The sequence below is a fragment of the Adiantum capillus-veneris genome, chromosome 24, assembly GCF_014529385.1.
Source record: "Adiantum capillus-veneris isolate H3 chromosome 24, ASM1452938v2, whole genome shotgun sequence".
NCBI lineage: Eukaryota > Viridiplantae > Streptophyta > Polypodiopsida > Polypodiales > Pteridaceae > Adiantum > Adiantum capillus-veneris.
Window position 1 is genome coordinate 74,917,990 of NC_140954.1, and position 21,464 is coordinate 74,939,453.

Sequence of the window (21,464 nt, forward strand, 5' to 3'; positions counted from 1 at the left end):
TGCCACATATTCTTCCAATCACTCACCTTTAGTGGGTGCATGTTGTGTTTGCATATATTTGGTCCACACACCTCATGCCCTTCTGGAAAAAATTGTGATATCTATTTAATCCACATTCGGGACATTGTTCCACATATCATACTCATTTTGAGAGGGTACACAATCATTAGGGCATGCATGGATTTTATTATAATGCATGCCCAATTTTGTAAGAAGCTGTTTGGCGGTACATCGAGTAGGGGGCATGTGATTACCTTCTAGCATAATTTGCTCGTTGAGCAATTTGTCAATACCACTTAAGAAATTTAAACAAGAAATTTGGCTTTCCAGGTAAGTTAGTTTGTCATATATATATTTATTTGAAAATCTCTGTGACACTTGTGTCGGAACATCCATAAATAGAATATAGGTTAAGCATTGCCAAAGCTGTATGAAGAATAAATTTTTTGGCACCATTGTAAAGCGGCATGCGGGCAAGAGTTTGCATCATCTCTCATTCCTCTTCATCATTCTTATGCAAGCAAGAGTTTCCATCATGTTTCCTTCTTCTTCATCATTCTCATGCCGTCAATGTGGACGGAATGATTGAGGTTGAGAGGTAGTGTTTCCTTGAATTCTTTTTCCACCTTGGATTTCAATGATGGTGTCAATGTCAAAGAAGACATCCAACATTTGTTCCATCTCAACTTCTTGTAATGTGGCATCAAGTGTTGGCGGGGTAGACTCCACCAGTGGTGGTTCATTTGATGTTTTCCTCCTCTATTGAGTCCGTGAAGAGATTGGAGCAATATCTAAGAGTGGGGTTTTACCTATTCTCTCTTGACCATGAGATTGATAACATAGATCTTATAGTTGCTCTACGAGAAAAAGATTATTGTTGTATATATGTTGATTACATATCTTGCATTTTGAAATATTTGATGCTTACATAGCACAGATTGGCATGCCATCATATTGTCCATAAATAATCTAGAGATTACACAAAAAATTGAAAAGTAACAGTGACCATGTTACATTGTAAACTACCTCACATTCTCTAGTCATGCCCGATCCCCACACACCTCGGTCTAGAGGTGCACTTGGAGATCAGGACCATAGGTTATACTTTTGTCTTTATTGGTCAATGCCTATATTCAAGGACATGACATAAGTACGTACCCATGTCTACATGAAAATTCATGTGAGGACAAACCCTAATCAAGCTCACCTACAACTACGGTTTTTGAATGTTGTTGGTAGCATGTAGTTGGTATCAGATACTAGAAATTTTATAATCAAAGCAGCAACAACACTATCTATCAAGGCTTCCTTCAAAGTGAGTCTGCAATATGGTCACACTCCTTTGGAGGCATGATGTGCATATGTCATCATGTTAATGACCATTTCATCATTTGTCTAAGGGTAACAAATAATAAAAATTATTGAAACAATAACTGGCCTGTGGTGATGATGGAAAAAAATTATGGAGGTCTGAAGAAGGGTGAGACTTGTTGCATAGACAATAGACATGGATTCTAGTGTAGTATAGGATGTCACTCTTGTAAGCATCACCATCAGCTTATTGAATTGCTGAGAAAGCCCAATTTTCATTCCTATGTAGGTGTTAGATATGATGATTATGATGATGATGTCGTTATGCATTTTTTGTGGATTGCCTAATATTGCACTTTTGCTGCCCCTTATGAAGATACCCATGATGGTGCCTATATTACGGATAAACTGTAAAGTGTGAGCTTTTTCCTAAACTGTGAGTCAAGGAGAGGAGAGTGGCATTATCCCACATGCTGTGGAGCAAGGCTGTAGAGCTACTTCAAGCTCATTTTCATGAATGAACATTTTGCACTACATCCTTGTCTATGGTGAGCTTGTGCTAAGCTAAGTCAATACTCAAGATTGTGTTCGTGAGTCCAAGCTAATTCCATCTTGGAACCTTATTCACTTGAGTGATAATCTTGATTACACACACACACTCACATATTGACACTATGTTTCTCTTTCATCCACCCTAGCTAGCATGATCCCATTCCTAACATTTGGTATCAGAGCACGGGTATGCTAGCTAGGATTGTTGTTGCACTTTTTGTGTTAGTTTGCTTGGCATCTCCTAATCATCATTAGCACCCTTCGGATTTCTCTTCTTCTCCTCCCATTGCATACCTTGTGACTAATTAGCATCAATTAGTTAGTGTGAGCACGTTCTTGGGTTTGATTCCCTTGGGCCACTACTCTCCTGGATAATTATGAGGTTAATTAGCATTAGGCTTCATTATTAGGTGTGTTTTCCTCAATAGTTTCCTCTTTGGTGGTTCCATTACTCCCAAGTATGACAATATCTTGCTTCCTCACATATGTATACCCGTAGCCAGTACCATGGGCTTCACGATGCATCCTCCTATGTTCCAATTGGACATCTCATGTGATAACTGCTTAATTAAATTTGAAACTTTTTGAGAGTTTGTAACTATGTCTTGCAGGCAGCAGGGAAGTGTGTTTAGGTGTGTGTGCGTGTGTGTGTGTGTGAGAAGAACCTCATGCATTAAAATATTCAAATCATTTTTTGATGATCCCGTGGGAAAGGACCCTACTTAAAGGGTGTTGAATTTCTTGAGGGAGATGGGCCGCCCACTGGCGCACTTTTTGCAACTAACCACTGCCCGGCACCCGGCCGCCCACTAGCGCACTGGAGACTGACCCCTGCCCACGCTTGCCCGACAAGCTTCCCAACTGCCCACTCGTGCCCGCGCATACCCGCGCATACCCCCGCCTGCCCCAATCACCTGCTCGTGTCCACACATACCTACACCTGCCCCAACTACCCAAACTACCAGTGCGTGCCTAGCATCTGCCCGCTAACCATAGTGCCCACCCGCTGCCTGATTTTGTTGGAGCCCCCCGCTTTCCCACGGCTCCATCATCGTCCCTTATAGGGCCCGCTATCCCACGGCCTTCCTACAAAGCCGACGTGTATTTCCAATTCCAAGGAAGGCCACTAGAGATTGTTCTCATTGCAGAGCACCAAATGCTCATCCAGACATAAAGTCCCGATAGCTCCACAGGCATAAAGTCCAAGCATTTAAACTGTTAAGGCTTCATCAAAATTCTCCAAAGCAATCAAAGAAGAAATTTCTTGTGAAGAGGAGCTTCACAAAGAAAGAGAGCTCTCTCTCTCTCTCTCTCTCTCTCTCTCTCCCCCCCCCCCCCCCCCCCCCCATAATTAAAACCTAAAATCGTTGCAACCAAGCACGAAAACTTGCCAATAAATTTTTTCAAGGGTTATTTGTGCTCGTGTAAAGAGGTAGACACTGACACTGGCTAGGAAAATCTCCTAAGATAAGACACCTCTGTTAGCACAAATGGGAGACAAGGGAATAGAAAAATTCAATGGGGAGGGGTTTCACACATGGAAAACAAAGTTAAGAGGATACCTTATGAGAAAATGTTTGTGGTCTATCATCAGCACTGCCTTAGAGCAACAAACCAAACCCGATGGAGTGCACACTAGGGCAACTACACTTATAGCAAGTGCACAGAATTTGGCCAAAGACAAACAAGCGTTAGGAATCATGATCACCTCCTTGCATGACAACTACGTGCATTTCATAGATGAATGTAAGCATGCACATGATGCCTGGCATGTCCTAGAAAGTAATTTTGGAGCTAGGGCCAAAAGAAGTAAAGCTAGTCTCAAAAGACAACTTTACAAGATCGCCATGATTGAAGGGGAGGACATTGCTAGCATAGTAAATAGGCTTAAGAGCATTGTCACACAGCTCACTTACATCCACGTTGAAGTACTAGAAGATGACAAAGTGGCCATACTATTTAGTGCACTTCCACCTTATTAAGTGTTTACACACACACTCACACATTGACACTATGTTTCTTTTTCATCCACCCTAGCTAGCATTATCCCATTCCTAACATGAACCCATAGCTCAACTCTAGTGGTGGTTTCTCTAGGCAACAATTTATCTTCTGCTAATATAATGAGCAAAAAAAGGCCTCCCAACTGTTTGTCTATTCATGGTTTGGATCAGCCCTTTCTCAAGTACGATAGCCCAGGATCAGTCATTGCAAGAAGAAATCTGGGGTGGCCCCATACTAGGTGTGCGCAAGAAGTGGAGGCACTATATGCTATACATTTGCCAGCATTGTTGGACCAAGAGTCTATAGTTGGTACCCACATTTTTGAAACCTGCATGCTTTCACAAGCTGGCAGATATTAGCCCCTTGCACTGCCTCTGAGTTATCGTGACAATATTGATGGCCTCTAGGTTCTTTCAACAATTTTGGACCATAAAATTGAGGTAATTAGCAATACAATTCAAAGCTCAAACTCAATGAGTGCTATAACAATGAATTGGTAATTATCAATGGATTCAACAATAATAGCCTCCATGCTCTCCAAGTGCTGTAAACGCTAGGTGAGCCCGGGATGTTAGGAGAAGGTGAAAGTTTGGTGCAACATACCTACTAAATCACACCAGAGAACCCTCAATCTAGGGGAGTCAGACTCTACCACATCTCTTTGTATGCACGGTCTCTGATCACCACCCTTGTAGTGCAATGCATGGCTCTTAGCAACACCACCAGCCAGATATCTCTGTTGTAGAGTCGACTGCACTACCTAGCCAATAGCATCTCACTTCCCTCCAGCAACATGTACCCGCCATCTGGCCATCATGTTGCAATATTGAACGCATGCTCTATCCCTACATTATTGCACCATTCTAACAGTAGGCCCAATACCCCCATCACTCCCATCACCTGATCGGGTGGGTAGCTATTTTCAATCACCTACCTTGATTTCAATAGAAATAAAACAAGAGTGACAGAGCCCCCCATCGTCCGTGTGGACACGAATGATAGATGGACTTTGCCTTGCATTTTTTTGGCTTTCATAACTTCTTGCAAACGATGAAAACACCATGTTGGTATTGCCATTAACGTTCAAGGGTGTTGCAGTAGGAGTATCACCCACTATATAGCTAGTGGGAATGGTATGGCTAAGTTGTGCGTAGACCAAGGTACGGATGTGCAAGAAGTACACATCCCAAGGCAAGGATTATGATCTGCAAATCACAAAAAAGGGGGAAGGCAAACCCTCCCCATTGTCCATGTCAACGTGGATGATAGCGAGGCTTTGCTTTCCCCATTTTTTGAGCTTTAGAGCGTGGGTGAGGCTAAGGGCTTAATATGCCAAAAAATAATATATTGTCAATTTTCACCTTGTTTAGATCTTTGAAGATTGTAATATGAGCTCAAGCTCTCATTGGGCATAAAGAAAAGAAAGGGAAGAGCACTCTCATCATCTGCGTCCCCGTGGATAATGGGGGAGCTCTACCCTCTATTTTCTTTGGTGTTGATACATGTACAAGGACGTGCCTAGATGACTTGCAAATCATTGAAAAAGAGAAAAAGGAGGAGGTAGAGCCTTCCCATCATCTGCACGGACGGGGATGATGGGGAGGTTCTGCCTTTTCCTTTTTTGTGAGCTTTAGAGTGAAACTGAAGCTGAGGGTTTTAGATGTAGGAAAAAACTTTCCAAGGGGATGGGGGGGGGGGGGGGACTCCCCTCTCTCATCCACGTGGATGCGGATGATGGGGGAGCTTGGATCCTCTCTTTTTTTCTTGTCTCTCAGAGCTCTCAACGTAATAGTCAATGTCTATGTAGCTTTTTCATTGTGCTTTTTCCTTGATATTTGGGCACACAATAATAAATCTTGTAAGATAAAGAGCATAGAAATTTGGGGACAATGTGCCACAAATTTCAGTTAAACTCTTCTATCTGCATACTTTAAAAAAATATTATTCATTTAAAGTTCAAAACATCTCCCTACGTCTCAATGAAGATTGTAAAGACAAGTTTTATGGTTAAGCTACAACAAACTTATGTTCATCAAATCAACACAATGATGAACTGCACCTTTTCCAGCATAAATTAGCAAGTTGTACTTGGAACATCAATGGCAATGTTCCGAAGAAAGTGCTTCCTCAAGAAAATATGAATAATGGGTGCCAAGAACTGTGAAACAAGTGAGCTCATCTTGTCATCACTATTTGTAGCAGTAATCTTGGTCCTCGGGTGCTATACTTGGGCAAGAAGTCTTGGGTTGCCTTCACAGATAGAGAAATTTCATCTCCTCCTTGGCATACTTAGGTAACCAATCTCAAACTAGGTGCTTGATGAGGAGACAAAGATTCAAAGCGTAGTGTTGATGCCAAGGGTAGGAATAGGAGGGCATGGCCTTGCCAAAGCGCTGGACACACTTGCAGTATATGGGTCTCTACATAGACAAGATCTAGAGGGCCAAGGGCCTAAATATAGATGGTTGGGTGGTTATTTGCAAGTTTTTCCCCTCTGTCTTACATTAATATTAGAGCTCAGGGGATGGAGGAGCTATAGAGGACGGGGAAATCAAAAGGAGGTGGTGGCCCTGCTTGCATGGCTATGCATGTTCTCTCTCTCTCTCTCTCTCTCTCTCTCTCTCTCTCTCTCTCTCTCTCTCTCTCTCTCTCTCTCTCTCTCTCTCTCTCTCCCCCCCCCCCATGCAAGGCTATGGGGTTTTCAAGAGGCAAGACTTTCATGTGAGTTTTACATGGTGGGGGAAGAGAAGTAGGAGCAACCCATTATATTGGGAGCTCCTATTGTTTCTCAAGAAGCCAATGTGTCGTGTGGGTAGGCACTCTTATGTAGAGAGTGATGCATGAGCGGCCTGCACCAAATTGCATGATGAGGAGGACATCTATAGATTTTCTCTGGAAAAATGAGTAAATTTTGTCACTGTTGCAGGCTAGGAAATCCTACTAAAAGTGCTTTGTCTCCCTCTTCATGGCTCACCACAGATCAATGTTTGCCATAAAAATCCTTGGATGCCCTTGTCTTCACATAGGGAAATTAATTTTAAACCCTTTGGACATGCCAAGGTGTTGGTTATGCCGCATATTGTTGGTGAAGGAGAGCATGAGTCATAGCAGGGGTTGGGCGTGCAGAGAACGAGAGAGAGAGAGAGAGAGAGAGAGAGAGAGAGAGAGAGAGAGAGAGAGAGAGAGAGAGAGAGAGAGAGAGAGAGAGAGAGAGAGAGAGAGAGAGAGAGACAACACAGATATGGGTGGGGAGACTCAAAGAGTGAGCAGCCTCCTATACACTTATGCTATGTATAAGGTATACAAGTCAGTGGGCGCCCAGACTCTGGGCGGCCGGGCAAGGCACAGGTGCCTATACCCCAACAACCTCCCACTTAAAGGCGACTATGCCTTTAAGCAAGGGAACCTAGTCTAAACACTACAAAAGGTGAGAGAAAACCACTCTCAACCGATGCCCACTGGCTGGCTGTGATCGTGTGCATCCGACTGTCCTGCTCCCGTGTAAGTCCATACACCACCAGACGTACCACACACGTACTGCAAGTATGTACGCAATACCTGCATATCTCCCTCGTGTACTATGCCATCATCAGTCAACAAACGACTGACAACCCCAACTGCAAATGCTCCCACTGCAGTTGCGATATCCGGTCTCAAGATCAGCATCTCATACATGAGACCACCGAATGCCGATGCAATGCTAGCGGGCCCTGCTAGCTCTACGGAGCATGCATCAACATATATATCCCTGGCAATAGGCATCTCTGACTGACAAGGTGTGTTAGCCACATGCATCTCCTGACTGTCCGCAAAAGACGCATCAACCTGTCGTGCAACCTTAGAGCAAACCAACTGCTCTAGGTGTCTGCTGGAAGACATATCCTGCACAACTATATCCCCATGCTCACTGTCGAGCATAGAAAGGAATGACTGCATAATCGCTGACATCTCAGTCTCCTCTGCAATCATCCACTGCAAACATGACCACTCAATCTGCTGTGACTCACTAGAGCTCTCATGCTCTAACTCCGTATGCGTAGACTCTTGCACAACGTCCTCCTGTTGTGACTCACTAGAGCAAGACCGCTCTACCTGTCTATCCTGCATAGAAGTATCTCGCACAACTGAGTCTCTGCTTTGCTCAGTCACTAGCAAAGCATGCATGTCTGACTCTGTCACCTCTCTGTGTGACTGCTCAAGTCGTGCCCCAACTGTGTGCACAACAAGCTCACTACTCTGCACTCCATGCAAAGTACCCTGCAACCCATGAGCAAAAGAGACTCGCCTGCTCTCTCGCTCTCTACCTGGGTGCATGATCACACAGACAACACCGTATCTCCCGTGATCCACATGCAATGGGTAACCTGTACCACTCTTGGCACCTCTCGCAATCACCAGCGAACCCAAATGCATCACAAAATCTCGCTCTCGTAGCAAAATCTGGCATCCACAATCTCTAAGCTGACCAATCGAGATTAAATCCTGTCTCAGATCTGGCACATAACGCACATGACGCAGGGTAAATCTCATACCACTGGGCAAGGACAAACATACGTCTCCTGCACCCTTAATGTCATACACAACACCATCAGCCATGTGCACACAACCAAGTCTCCCACTAGAAAACGTGCTAAACCACTCACGATGCGACGTGACATGGAAAGTAGCATCTAAATCTAGTAACCAATGTGAAGACAATGTGCAATCCGATATGCAATCCGTAGACATAAGATCGTCTGAAGACAAGCTAGATGTAAATGTGACATCGCCCGTCACAAGCATACCCAGTAACCACCGTAGTGATCTCACTAGCATCTCTCATGCCCAAATCTACATCACGCATCTGTCGCCTTTGTTGTTTCAAACGCATGAAACATCGACGCCTAATGTGCCCTCTATGTCCACAATGCCAACATGTCAAGTCTCTATGCCGTCGAGACTTGCGTGTGGGACCAATATCTTCCATGGACATAGAAGTGGGACTAGACTCCCCTGTAGACATGGATGTCGCGTACATAGCATGTAAACTTTGCCATAAAGCATGAGTTGTAGTCTCCCTCGAGACCTGCCAGTAAACAGACTCAACCAGATGCAAACAAATCGTAGACATGGCTAACTCATCAAGGTCCTGCCAATCATCATCAAGCATAGACTTGGGCTTCGCCGATAAAACATGCAAGGGTTTATCCTACCCCAAATCCGCCAATGCAACAAGCATATGTTCCTTCCAAGCAACAAAATCTACACCATCAAACTGTGTCAGACCATAACGCTGGAAGTCAAATGAAAAATCAGCCATAATGCTCGCAAAAGAGCAACCAACAATGAGTAGCAAATGTCAACCAAATCAGCCCTAAACTGGCTCGAATCGCATCAACAAAAGTTTGCAAATATGACTGTAAATCAGCCCCAAAACAGCCCCAAAATTCAGCTCTTAAGCAACTGCATAAACAAGTCACAAACGTGTCCCAGATCAGCCTACAACTGAGCCATACATGGACACCTGCAAAGAGGAAACAATGGCTGAAAATTCAGCGCCCAAATAAGCCCTCAAACCTGCCTGTAAACTTGTAAACCTGTAGCTGAAACCTGCTAAAAAACCTCAAGCCATTAGTGCTCGAATCCGGCTACCTAGCTCGTAGCCACACAAGCATACATCACAATACTCACTCCTGTGAGTGTGCCAAGATAACTGTACGCCTGTCAAACCCGTGAGCTAATCACCAAGCCCACACTGTGCGGTATCGATGCATACACACGCACAAATCTCCCACCTGCAGAGAACACCGCACGCAAATGCTGAGTGCAACCCGTAATCTCTACCTAGATCGCATAAATGATGCGCATAAAACCTCGGGAAAATTTCGCCAGAGTTTCGTCAGTAAAACGTCCACAAAACCAATTAACCAAACTGACTGCACACTCAAAACCATGAGCAACCAAAGCGCATCAAACCGCACTCCAAATGCATGCACCAATCTCCACACTTTGCATACATACATTTGAGAGCAAACCATGTGTGGAATCCTCGACACACAATAAACAATTGCTGCTACAGAAAATTCAACGTTCAGAATTTTAAAATTCTGATATGACGAGTGCGTTCGGAGCATGCCAAAATCCCAAGGTAGACTCCTAGATCACATGTATCCAAGTCCGAGTGTGCAAAATATGCCAAAAACACTGTTTTCGACCCAAAAACGCAGCAAAAACTTGCTGCTGCTGTAGAAATTTCAGAGGTCAAAATCAGCTCAAATGGACATCACCATTGCGTCCGGAGCGTGCCAAAACCCTGACCTAAACTCCTGGATCATGTAGATCTGACTCTGTATGACGGAGCTACGCAAAAAACTGCGTTTTAGAGCCCGAAAATGGCAAAAACGAGCTGCACACAGTCTTGAACCTGCTCCTGCTCCACTCTGCGTGATGCAATTTCCTCTCAATGCAAGCTCCAACACAAGAGCTCTGCCACAATAGCATCCAAGCACTCGAATGTCAAGCTCTCCTCCACCGAGCACTTCTCTAACGAGCTCCACTGAGCTCAAAAGCTCCTCTCACCAAGGAAGCCGCAACCGCCTCCTCGACCAAGCTCCTAAGCTCCAAAGACAATGCTCCTCAAGCTAAAATCGCTCTCCATGAAACTCCGGGATCGAACTCCACCGTCGAGAGCGAGCGAGCTATCGCCTCGAAGCTCTCAAAGCCGTCGTGCTCTCCGCGGTCACCATAGCTCTGATACCAATTGAAGGGGATCGGGGAGCACCACAGACGAAGAGTGAGAGAGAGAGAGAAGGAGACACACAACACAGATATGGGTTGGGAGACTCAAAGAGTGAGTAGCCTCCTATACACTTATGCTATGTATAAGGTATACAAGTCAGTGGGCGCCCAGACTCTGGGCGGCCGGGCAAGGCACAGGCGCCTATACCCCAACAAGAGAGAGAGAGATCGACACACTAGAGGAAAAATTAACGCTATTCTATATTGTATATACTTTGTAAAAGAAACCTTACAATATATAAGTGTTTTGTTTTAGCCATGCAAAACTTCTAAAATAATTGGAGTTCATCCGCATGCTCCAAGAGAGAGTGTTCCCATGGATTGACAACAAATAGAATGAGGGCTTGGAAACCCAACAACCCCCCCCCCCCCCCTCAAGCCTTATTTAAACAAACCACTCTCATGATACCTTGAGTTTCTGGTGTACTCGTCAACCGTGAGTTTTAGGTTCTCTCACAACCAAGGGTATTTGTATACCCATAACATGGTGCTATGATAATGAACCCCCCCTTAAGCATAGATAGGGTGTAGGTAAAAGTTAGCTACCAACAAATGGAGTTTTTGTCACGGCCAAACCTTGGGTTTAAGGTGTGTCCAATAACGTGGTGCTATGATAATGAACCCCCCCTTAAGCATAGATAGGGTGTAGGTAAAAGGTAGCTACCACAATAAATGGAGTTTTTGGTTCACTGCCAAACCGTGGGTTTAAGGTGTACCTAATAACCTCATGAGAAGCATGAAAAAAATAGGACTCAAACAAAAATTGATATTTTGGGGAGGTCTTACCACTTTGTACATGTTTATTTGACTAGAAAAACATAAAAATGAGCTGATCTAAAGAACATCACTATCAACATAAAGTATTTGGGATCCGGTATCTCCATCAATCACATGAATCTGATTTTTACCCTTTTGAAAGCACTTATTTGAAGGATGATTTTTCTTACCACAATGAACACAAGGATTCTTCTTGAAAAAGTACTTTGTATGGTGATTGTTACGCCCACAAATGGCACAGAGACCTGGTACCAATGGATGGTCAAGATGAAGCTGAGGTAGAAGCACAATTATGTCTGTATAGACATTGGAAGAACTGATTGGGGATACTACAGGGGATACTGTATATGCACTAGGAATAATGGAAGAATTGGTATGGTATACCCTTTTTTCTTCTTCCTACTGAGGCGGTCTGGGGCGGGCAACAAGAGAGGCGACCTCTAAACACCCCTCAAGGCTCCCGTGCTGCTCAATTGGGGCTGGGGCAACCACAAGCACAACACAACAACAAACCCACAGCCAAACCCAAACAAGATAGGGGCACCACCTAGTTATGGTATGCGAACTAGGACGCAAGAGAGATTTTGGCACAACCAAGAAGATGCACCACACAACACACACAAACAACCTCACACCAAGACACACACAAACTGGACCAGAGAGAGCTAGAGCAAAGGGAAGAGAGAGAGAAAAGGATCTTGGGTAATACCTTATTTGTGACTTGCAAATGAAGATGGTTCGTTATGATGCTATCGTAGAACTTGTATAAAACTCACTCAATGCTTAGTGATTGCTAAACATTGCCAAAACACACACACTGTCTTAGGGTGTGGGAGACCTCTCACCACAATACCCTCTTACAATGGACAAAAAATGGCAATGAAAAAACACACTAAAACACTTTCTAAATCAAGATCAACCGATAAAAACTCAAAATACACAAGTCACCTTGAATTCACCGAACCGTATTGCACAAATGGAAGGATGAAGATTTGAACGTCGAATCACGCCTTTGATGCACCAAACCTCAATTTATTGATGATGAAGGAGCATATACAATAGTGGTTTTGAGATTTGTGGAACTCACGCTCTCTCACTTACAATGTGTAGCTTGAAGGCTTCTCTCACACCAAGAGTGAAGCTCACAAGTGGTTGCTACACCTAAGTCTCTCCTCACGCATAGAGTGTTGGGGTGCTATGTGAGATATTGGAGGTTGTTTTACAAGAAGGAGAGGGGCCTATTTATAGGTTGGAGACCCCTCATTAGGATTATTGGAAATCCTAATTTACAAGCTAACAAATCAGGATTATGATTTTTTTGAATATCAAAACATTGTGGGCCTTCTTTGTCTGCTTGAGTCATGGGTGTGGGCTCAAAAGAGAGCATTATTGATGGTAGATAAGGTGAAAGTAAGTAAGGAGAGAGAGAGAGAGAGAGAGTTACTATACACATGTCTTGAGGTGAGGTGTCTTTTATGGTTAGGTCAATGGCTATTTTGTGTTAGTATGTTAGTGGTTAGTGTTAGTAATCACTAGAAAGTTAATGATATATTTACAATGGGTAGAATGGGTGGGATGGTTGGAGTAAGATGGTTGAATGAAGTGAGCAAATCCTTGTGATGGTGAAGCTTGAAGAAGTTTTGGACTTACTTGTGTAGGTTCTCAAAATGACCATCGATCTTCTTCTTCGTCTTCTCTTCTTTACGCCATCGCTGCCAAGGTTGATCATCGTGATGAAAATGGTAATTCCGTTGATGAGATCTTTTGATTTGCAGAGGTTAAGCATGGTACACATGCTGAATTTATGTATATATATAAGGAGTAAGATGGAATTGTACTTTGGAGATAATAGAGAGAGGCATAGAGATGGTGTATGTACATGGAGAGCTCATATGAGAGCTATGGGAGTAAGTGGGGAGGTTAATGGTGAAGAAGGTGAGAGAAACCATTGAAGGTGCAGGTTTGAGTGAGGGATTGAGAGAAATGTGTGTGTGTGTGTGTGTGTGTGTGTAGAAGTGTGGAAAGAGGTGAGAGAAGACTAGGGGCTACTTGTGAAAAAAGTGGGCAGACTGGGGTCCACTCAAAAAATCATAGCTCACCTCTGGTAGCTCCAAAAATCATGAAAAAATTTGAGGTGATTATTCAGAGCGTGGGCTACATTTTCTCTTTTGACCACTGCTCCAAATTCGGAGTGGAGATAGGTGCCAAAATTCTCACCAAAAAGCCTGTTTTTATGCTTGCAAAAGTCTTTTAGTGGACCCCTCCTTTGTTGAATTTGTACAATGCATCCAAGAGTGAGCCCCTCCTTTGTCATATCATAATACAAAGCATCCAAGTTGCCCTTGACACATGCATGGAGGAGGATTATTGGTGAATAAAGAAATATATACATGGTGGGACTAGTGTATGGACTATTCATGGACTTTAGCTCAATGAGCACATGGTGTTAGAATAATGAGTAAAAATAATAATAAAAATATGGAGGAGTTATGGATATGGAAAGATATTGGAATCATATGATATGATCCCTCCTTGAATTATTTTGGGTGAAAGAGGAAAAGGTATGCAAGTAAATAATATAATAAAAGTAACCAATGAGTAGAAATCAATTTTTTGTTTTCACGAGGGTGAGGGTGAAAATGTGGGAGTGATTTGTATAAAGGAAAAATATGAGGTTAGAGTATGTACATATTGGCAAAAAATATAATTATGGTGTAAGAGGATGAAAGAAGGTGTACATAGGTTTAATAAAACACACACCTAAGTAGAAATATTTAAATAAAATACCAAAATAATTATAAAAAATCCCTATATTTAGGCCATATATACAATGAAATATTTACACACAAAGAGGCCATAATATACTTTTATTTTTTATTTTTTTAATTTTTTTTTGGCTCACCTAGCCCAGTGACTAGCTAGCTGAGGGTTTTTTAAGAAAATATAGGAAAAGCCCCCTAACTCACACACGCCTATTTGCAGTGAAATGGTAGGGATAGCCATAGTGTTTGGGTGATTTTGGTAGGGTGAGGTAACTCACTGTGGCAATTACAAAGAGCCGAAAAACGGCTATCATTAGCCCTCCCCCTGGATGATGGTATATTCATGTACCATCATAGAGCATCTTTTCCAAAGAGAGTGCTTTAGAGTCCTTGACGAGATCTTCATTGTTTGGCCCCTCAGAATTTTGGATGGAGTTACACTCATGCTTCATGTAACAATACTTACATGAGACAGAGGCCTTTGGACAGATCTTTGGTAGATCCTTTGGTAGAAGGCGACTCAAATAGGGCTTCAAGCGATACCCGTTTACCTTCCTGGAGTGCTCTTTACCATTCAAGTCCATAAGCTGATAGTAACTAGAATTGAAAGCCTTCTTGACTATGTATGGCCCTTGCCATCTTGTTTCAAACTTGGCATCAAAACGATTGTCAAGTCGATTGTCATACCTTAGCACAAGCTCTCCTTCCTTGATGCCTTTGTCCTTCAGTTTCTTATCGTGCGTTTCTTTCGCTTGTGTGGCTTTCCTCTTGTAGCACTCATATGCTGCTTCTCTTTTCCACTCAAGCTCCACTAACGTAAGAAGTCGATCCATCCATACCTCTTGATCATCTTGTGCTCCTTTGCCATGAAGTCGCATTGTTGGAATGTTGAGCTCGATAGGCTGCAAAGCCTCTTGACCATAGACCAAGTGAAATGGTGTGAACTCCGTGGCTTCCCTATATGTGGTTCGATATGCCCACAAGGCACCATCCAAGAAGTCATCCCATAATTTTGTCTTGTTTTGCACCATCTTTCTAATGATTCCTGCAATGACACCATTAGCCTTTTCCACCAAACCATTTGACTGTGGGTAGTATGGTGTGCTATGACGATGTAGAATGTGAAGCTCTTCACAAACTTCTGTGAGCAAGCCCTTCCTAAACCCTGGACCATTATCAGAAACAATCTCCAAAGGTGTGCCAAATCTGCAACAAATGTGAGTGTACACAAACTTGCTAACTGTCCTCTCATTCACTCTTGCCACACTTTGAGCTTCCACCCACCTAGTCATATAGTCTACAGCCACTAGAATGTAGAGTTTACCATTTTTTGTCCTAGGCAGAGGACCCATAGCATCAATGCCCCACTTTTCAAAGGGTCCATTTGCAAGCACTATTTGCCTCGGGCCATGCACCAACCTTCTATTTCCATTTATCTGACAATTGTGACAGCTTTTACACCAATGTTGAACATCCACATGCAAGCTTGGCCAAACATACCCCGCAAGCAAAATCTTCTTCACAGTTGATTCTTGGGCAAAATGACCACCACATGCCTCTTCATGCAAACCTTTTAGAATGGTTGGAATTTCCTCAATAGTTGGTACTCTTCTGCATACTTGATCCTTCCCTTTTTGATAGAGGGAGCCTTCTAGGAAGAGATATACGCTTGCCTTCTTCATGAGTCTCCTCTTCTGAGCTTTTGTGAAGTCTGGTGGAAACTCACCCTCCAAAATGTAGCCAATGATGGGAGCCAATGACTCCAATCCCTGGTACCTCGGTTGCTTCACAGCAGCCGCCACCATGATGACCTGCACTTCTTTCTTTACACATGCAACGGCTTGTTGTGCAAGTAAATCAGCATCTTCATTCTGTTTCCTAGGAATATGATATAGTTGCACTTCTTCAAATTGAATAAACAATCTACGAATGGCATGAACTTTTGTCCGTAAGCTCTCATTCTTGCATGCCCAAATGCCTAAAATCTGTTTAACAATGAGAAGTGCATCTCCCTTTACCATGAGGCGTTGTATCCCTTGGCCAATGCACATCTTCAAACCTTGAAGTAGAGTGTCATATTCTGCTTCATTGTTGCTAGCTGAACTTGGTAGATTGAACTTCTCTTTCATGACCACCTCTCCACTTGGGTTGAGCAACACTAGCCCTCCCCCTGCTTTTCCTGTGGCTTGTCGAAAAGCTCCATCAAAGAACAAGGTAAAAGCATTGGGAATACTTTTTGGTGGTGGCAATGGTAGGGTCTTTACTTGAGGCACCTTAATTTCCTTCTCATGTACCCTATAAGTGAGAATCCCTGCCAATTGTGCACGTACACTATCTTCTACCTTGAAAGAGTATTGGAACTCTTGCAACTCCATAATCCACTTTGAGATCCTAGTACTAAGATTCATTTGAGATGACACCCAAGGGAACAAATTTTCTGCAGTGAGAATTACAAAAGGTTTTGGTAGCAGGTAGGATCTAAACTTTCTCACCGCAAACATGAGAGAAAGCATCATGAGTTCTGCTTCTGTGTAGTCTCTCTCCAAAGCATTCATGACCCTACTAGCAAAGTAGATGGGTCGCATCCTTGTACTGTGGGGATCTTGTTGTAGCAACACAGCACCAATTGTTTCCCTTCCAACACTAGAGCTAACAAAGAATGTGTACTCCCAACAAGGAGGCATGAGTGTTGGTAGCTCTGACAAAATGACTTTAATGTTACAAAAATACTCTTCAAGCTCATCAGACCATGCAAATTCTACTTGTTGTGTCAACTTTTGCAAAGGATGAAGCAACTCCGAGGCTAAGTGAATGAAGCGTGACATATACTTCACCTTCTGAATGAAAGAGATGACCTCCTTAAGACTCTTCGGTGATGGGAGCTCAATAAGAGCCTTTGCCTTTGAAGGATCCACCTCAATGCCTTTATAGGAAACCTTGTGACCGAGCAAGATCACTTCATCCTCACCTATGTGACACTTGTCGGGGTTGAGTTGACCTCCCATGTCATAGAGCTTCTTTAAACCTTCTTCTACCCTTTGTAGATGCAATGATTTTGAGCTATAAATGCAGAAATCATCAATGAACACCCTAATTGACTTTCCAAAGAATGCTTGAAACACCATGTTCATGAAACGTTGGAATGTTGCAGGAGCATTTGTCAGACCAAATGGCATGACTCTAAAAGCATAACAACCCCAAGGAGTGATAAAGGTTGTTTTCAATTGATCTTCCAATGCGATACCTATTTGAAAGTATCCTGAGTAGCCATCACACACAGTGTACTTCTCATGACCAGCTACCTCATTTAGTATCTCATCCTGAAATGGGAGGGGAAAGTGATCTCTTTTTGTTGCCTCATTGAGTGGACGGTAATCCACACACACCCTCCACTTTCCGTTTTTCTTAGGAGTGACAACAACAGGAGAGACCCACTCTGAATTCTCCACTGGCAAATGAAACCTGCTGCTAGAAGCTTTCTTACCTCCTTGAGTAGAGCCTGCTCCTTGATGACTCCTAGCCTTCGTAGCTTCTGAGCCTTAGGTGTGGCCTCTGGCTTCAACTCAATTTTGTGTTGAACAGCATCTACTCCACGCACATCGGTGTAGTCTTTAGCAAAAAGCCTAGGAAACTTCCTTAGCACACATTTGAACTCCTCTCTTTCATCCTTTGTAAGTGTTGTTGATAGCATACCTTCCAGCATCCCTTCATCTTGATCACCTTCGTTCTCTTGAGGACCTACCTCCTCCAAGCCTTGACAAGAGGTCTCTTGGTTGCTTGGCTTAAACCTTACCCCCATGACTTCGATGGAAGACTCCTCTTCAGTAATGCTGCCGCTACTTTCTTCTTCTGAAGTGCTATCGGTCCAACCTTCTTCCGTCTCACTTTGAGATGATTCTTCATGGAGCTCCTCTTGGCGTTGCTCCTTCATGTCAAAGACAACCTTCTTATGATTGTCATTCCTGCAAATTAATTTCCCACTTTCCCAATCCTGCAAAGCTCGCATTTTCATTAGCCATGGTCTCCCTAGGATAAATGGGTAACCATTTCCTTTGGTAGACATGACATAGAAATCCACTGCCTTCTTAATGCCAAAGGCCTCCACAAAAACATTTTTACAAATGCCTACGCACCTAGCCTTGCTATTGTTTGCCATCTTGACCTTAATTTTCGGTGTCTCATGGATGTGCATGCCTAGTTTTTGCATGAGTCCCTCTGTCATGATGCAAATTTGTGCACCCCCATCCACTAGACCTTTCCTAACCAATCTTCCTTTGATGTAACAGTCTAGCACCGGTGTAATGTCCTCATTCATTTCAGCTTGTGCAATTTTTACAACAGGCACACTCTCTTTTACCTTTCTCCTAGTGCTAACTGCCCTTGTTAAATCCCTCCTAACTTGTGGACATAATGCAAGAAATTGAGGCCATGAAATATCAGGACCCTTACCTCTCATGTCTTCCAACAAGTTGTACGGAGCCATACCATGTCCAAGAGGGAAGTCTTGGAGGTTGATACGACGTCGAGTCCTCTTGGTTTCCTTGGTTTCCTTTGCCTTCTTGCCTTGTCCATGGTCACTCTGTGATGTGACTCCTTCTTTCTCTTTACCTTTTCGTCGGCCACGCTTAATGCCATTGGCTTCCATGTCAACCTCATTTGAATTTGTCACCTCTACCACATGCACATTTGGATCTGGCAAAGGTGGAACTCCTTCTACCCCTTGTGGAGGTTGTCTTGGTCCATTTGGCCTTTGTAGAAGCCTTGGTTGTTGACCAGCTCCTTCTCCTGCATTCATCACTGGGTAATTCAAGCTAGGCCTCCCTGGCTCCCCACGGGGCCAAGGACAATTATACATCCCATGTCCAGACTCTCCGCAATTCCAACATTGCAAGACTCTCCTAGGTCGTGGATCTCGCTCTTCAGACTTCTTTGCTTGTCCCTTTGGACCTACAGCTTGTGCAAGGTGAATTGACAGGCTGCTTAAAGATTCGTTTAACTTCTCAATTACTTCCGCCGTTACCTCAGGAATCTCCCTCGATGTTGATGCTTGTGACTTACCTTTGGGTCTAAGACCTTCTATTGGAACCTCTCCCCTTAAGCACTTGAGTTTCCTATACTTCTCAGCAGCCCTAGTTTCAGCTGCATCAAAAGTAGCAGGTGCACCCGCCTCAACTTTTACCTTAAGGTCAGGAAAGAGTCCGGCTATGAACCTCTCCTTCTTTAAAAATTCTGCACCATCACCAGGGTTAGTAACATTTCGTATCCATAGAGCCCAAAGACGTAGAAACTCTTGCTTGTACAAGTAGTAGTCATCTAAGTCTTTTTGCTTATGAGAAACAATGTCTTGCCATAGTTTCTGAGTGTTTTGGGGATCAAAGAAGTATCTCTTAAAACGATTCAAAACTTCTGTGTAATTCCCCTTAACTTCCTCAGGCAAAGAGTCAAACCAAGTACTAGCATCTTTCCTAAGGACCACCTCAAACATTTCTACACGTTCTTGATCAGTTACTATCCTCTTGATACGGCAAGACATCTAGAAATTCGCTAGAAATAATTCTGCATCCTCTCCAGGCTCTCCAAAGAAAAGAGGATATCCAGACATTTGGCGTTGGCTCTCCATTGAATTAATTTCAAAGTGACGCGTTTTTGTTTTTTCTTTCTTTAAAAGATTTACACAATAATATTTTCTAAATTGCAATCTATTCTACAACAAAATAAAAATATTCACATCAAATGACCTATGATAATCAATAAGAGGTAGAATGACAGGGTTTGGTGATGCGAGAATTTCTCCTACTCTTTGGGCACCAAACATGAATACCATACGTTGTTGAAAATGGATTTTTCTACTAATTGCAATGTTTATTCTAATGTGTGGAGTGAAATGGAAGGGGAAAACCTCTATTCCCGGGCCATTATCCATGGTCTATGCATGACCTAATACTCAAAACAAAACAAAAATATAGACGTCCAAACTAAGGTCGTACCTAATCAGAGGCAAAATAAAAGGGTTTACTGAAGCGTTTATCTCGGCCAACCTAAGAGGACCTAAAATCCTACGAATTACTCGCTGAAATTGCAACTTAGTACTAACAATTATGTGTACCTTTTGCCTTGCAATGGGAATGAAAGGATCATACAAATTCTCGTGATTCATGCAACCTACTTGACTATGCTAAAGGTTGAACCTACACAAAAAAATACACAAGCCTTTCCTCCGTGGGGGCACCAAAATTGAGGCGGTCCGGGGCGGGCAACAAGAGAGGCGACCTCTAAACACCCCTCAAGGCTCCCGTGCTGCTCAATTGGGGCTGGGGCAACCACAAGCACAACACAACAACAAACCCACAGCCAAACCCAAACAAGATAGGGGCACCACCTAGTTATGGTATGCGAACTAGGACGCAAGAGAGATTTTGGCACAACCAAGAAGATGCACCACACAACACACACAAACAACCTCACACCAAGACACACACAAACTGGACCAGAGAGAGCTAGAGCAAAGGGAAGAGAGAGAGAAAAGGATCTTGGGTAATACCTTATTTGTGACTTGCAAATGAAGATGGTTCGTTATGATGCTATCGTAGAACTTGTATAAAACTCACTCAATGCTTAGTGATTGCTAAACATTGCCAAAACACACACACTGTCTTAGGGTGTGGGAGACCTCTCACCACAATACCCTCTTACAATGGACAAAAAATGGCAATGAAAAAACACACTAAAACACTTTCTAAATCAAGATCAACCGATAAAAACTCAAAATACACAAGTCACCTTGAATTCACTGAACCGTATTGCACAAATGGAAGGATGAAGATTTGAACGTTGAATCACGCCTTTGATGCACCAAACCTCAATTTATTGATGATGAAGGAGCATATACAATAGTGGTTTTGAGATTTGTGGAACTCACGCTCTCTCACTTACAATGTGTAGCTTGAAGGCTTCTCTCACACCAAGAGTGAAGCTCACAAGTGGTTGCTACACCTAAGTCTCTCCTCACGCATAGTGAGATATTGGAGGTTGTTTTACAAGAAGGAGAGGGGCCTATTTATAGGTTGGAGACCCCTCATTAGGATTATTGGAAATCCTAATTTACAAGCTAACAAATCAGGATTATGATTTTTTTGAATATCAAAACATTGTGGGCCTTCTTTGTCTGCTTGAGTCATGGGTGTGGGCTCAAAAGAGAGCATTATTGATGGTAGATAAGGTGAAAGTAAGTAAGGAGAGAGAGAGAGAGAGAGAGAGAGAGAGAGAGAGAGAGAGAGAGAG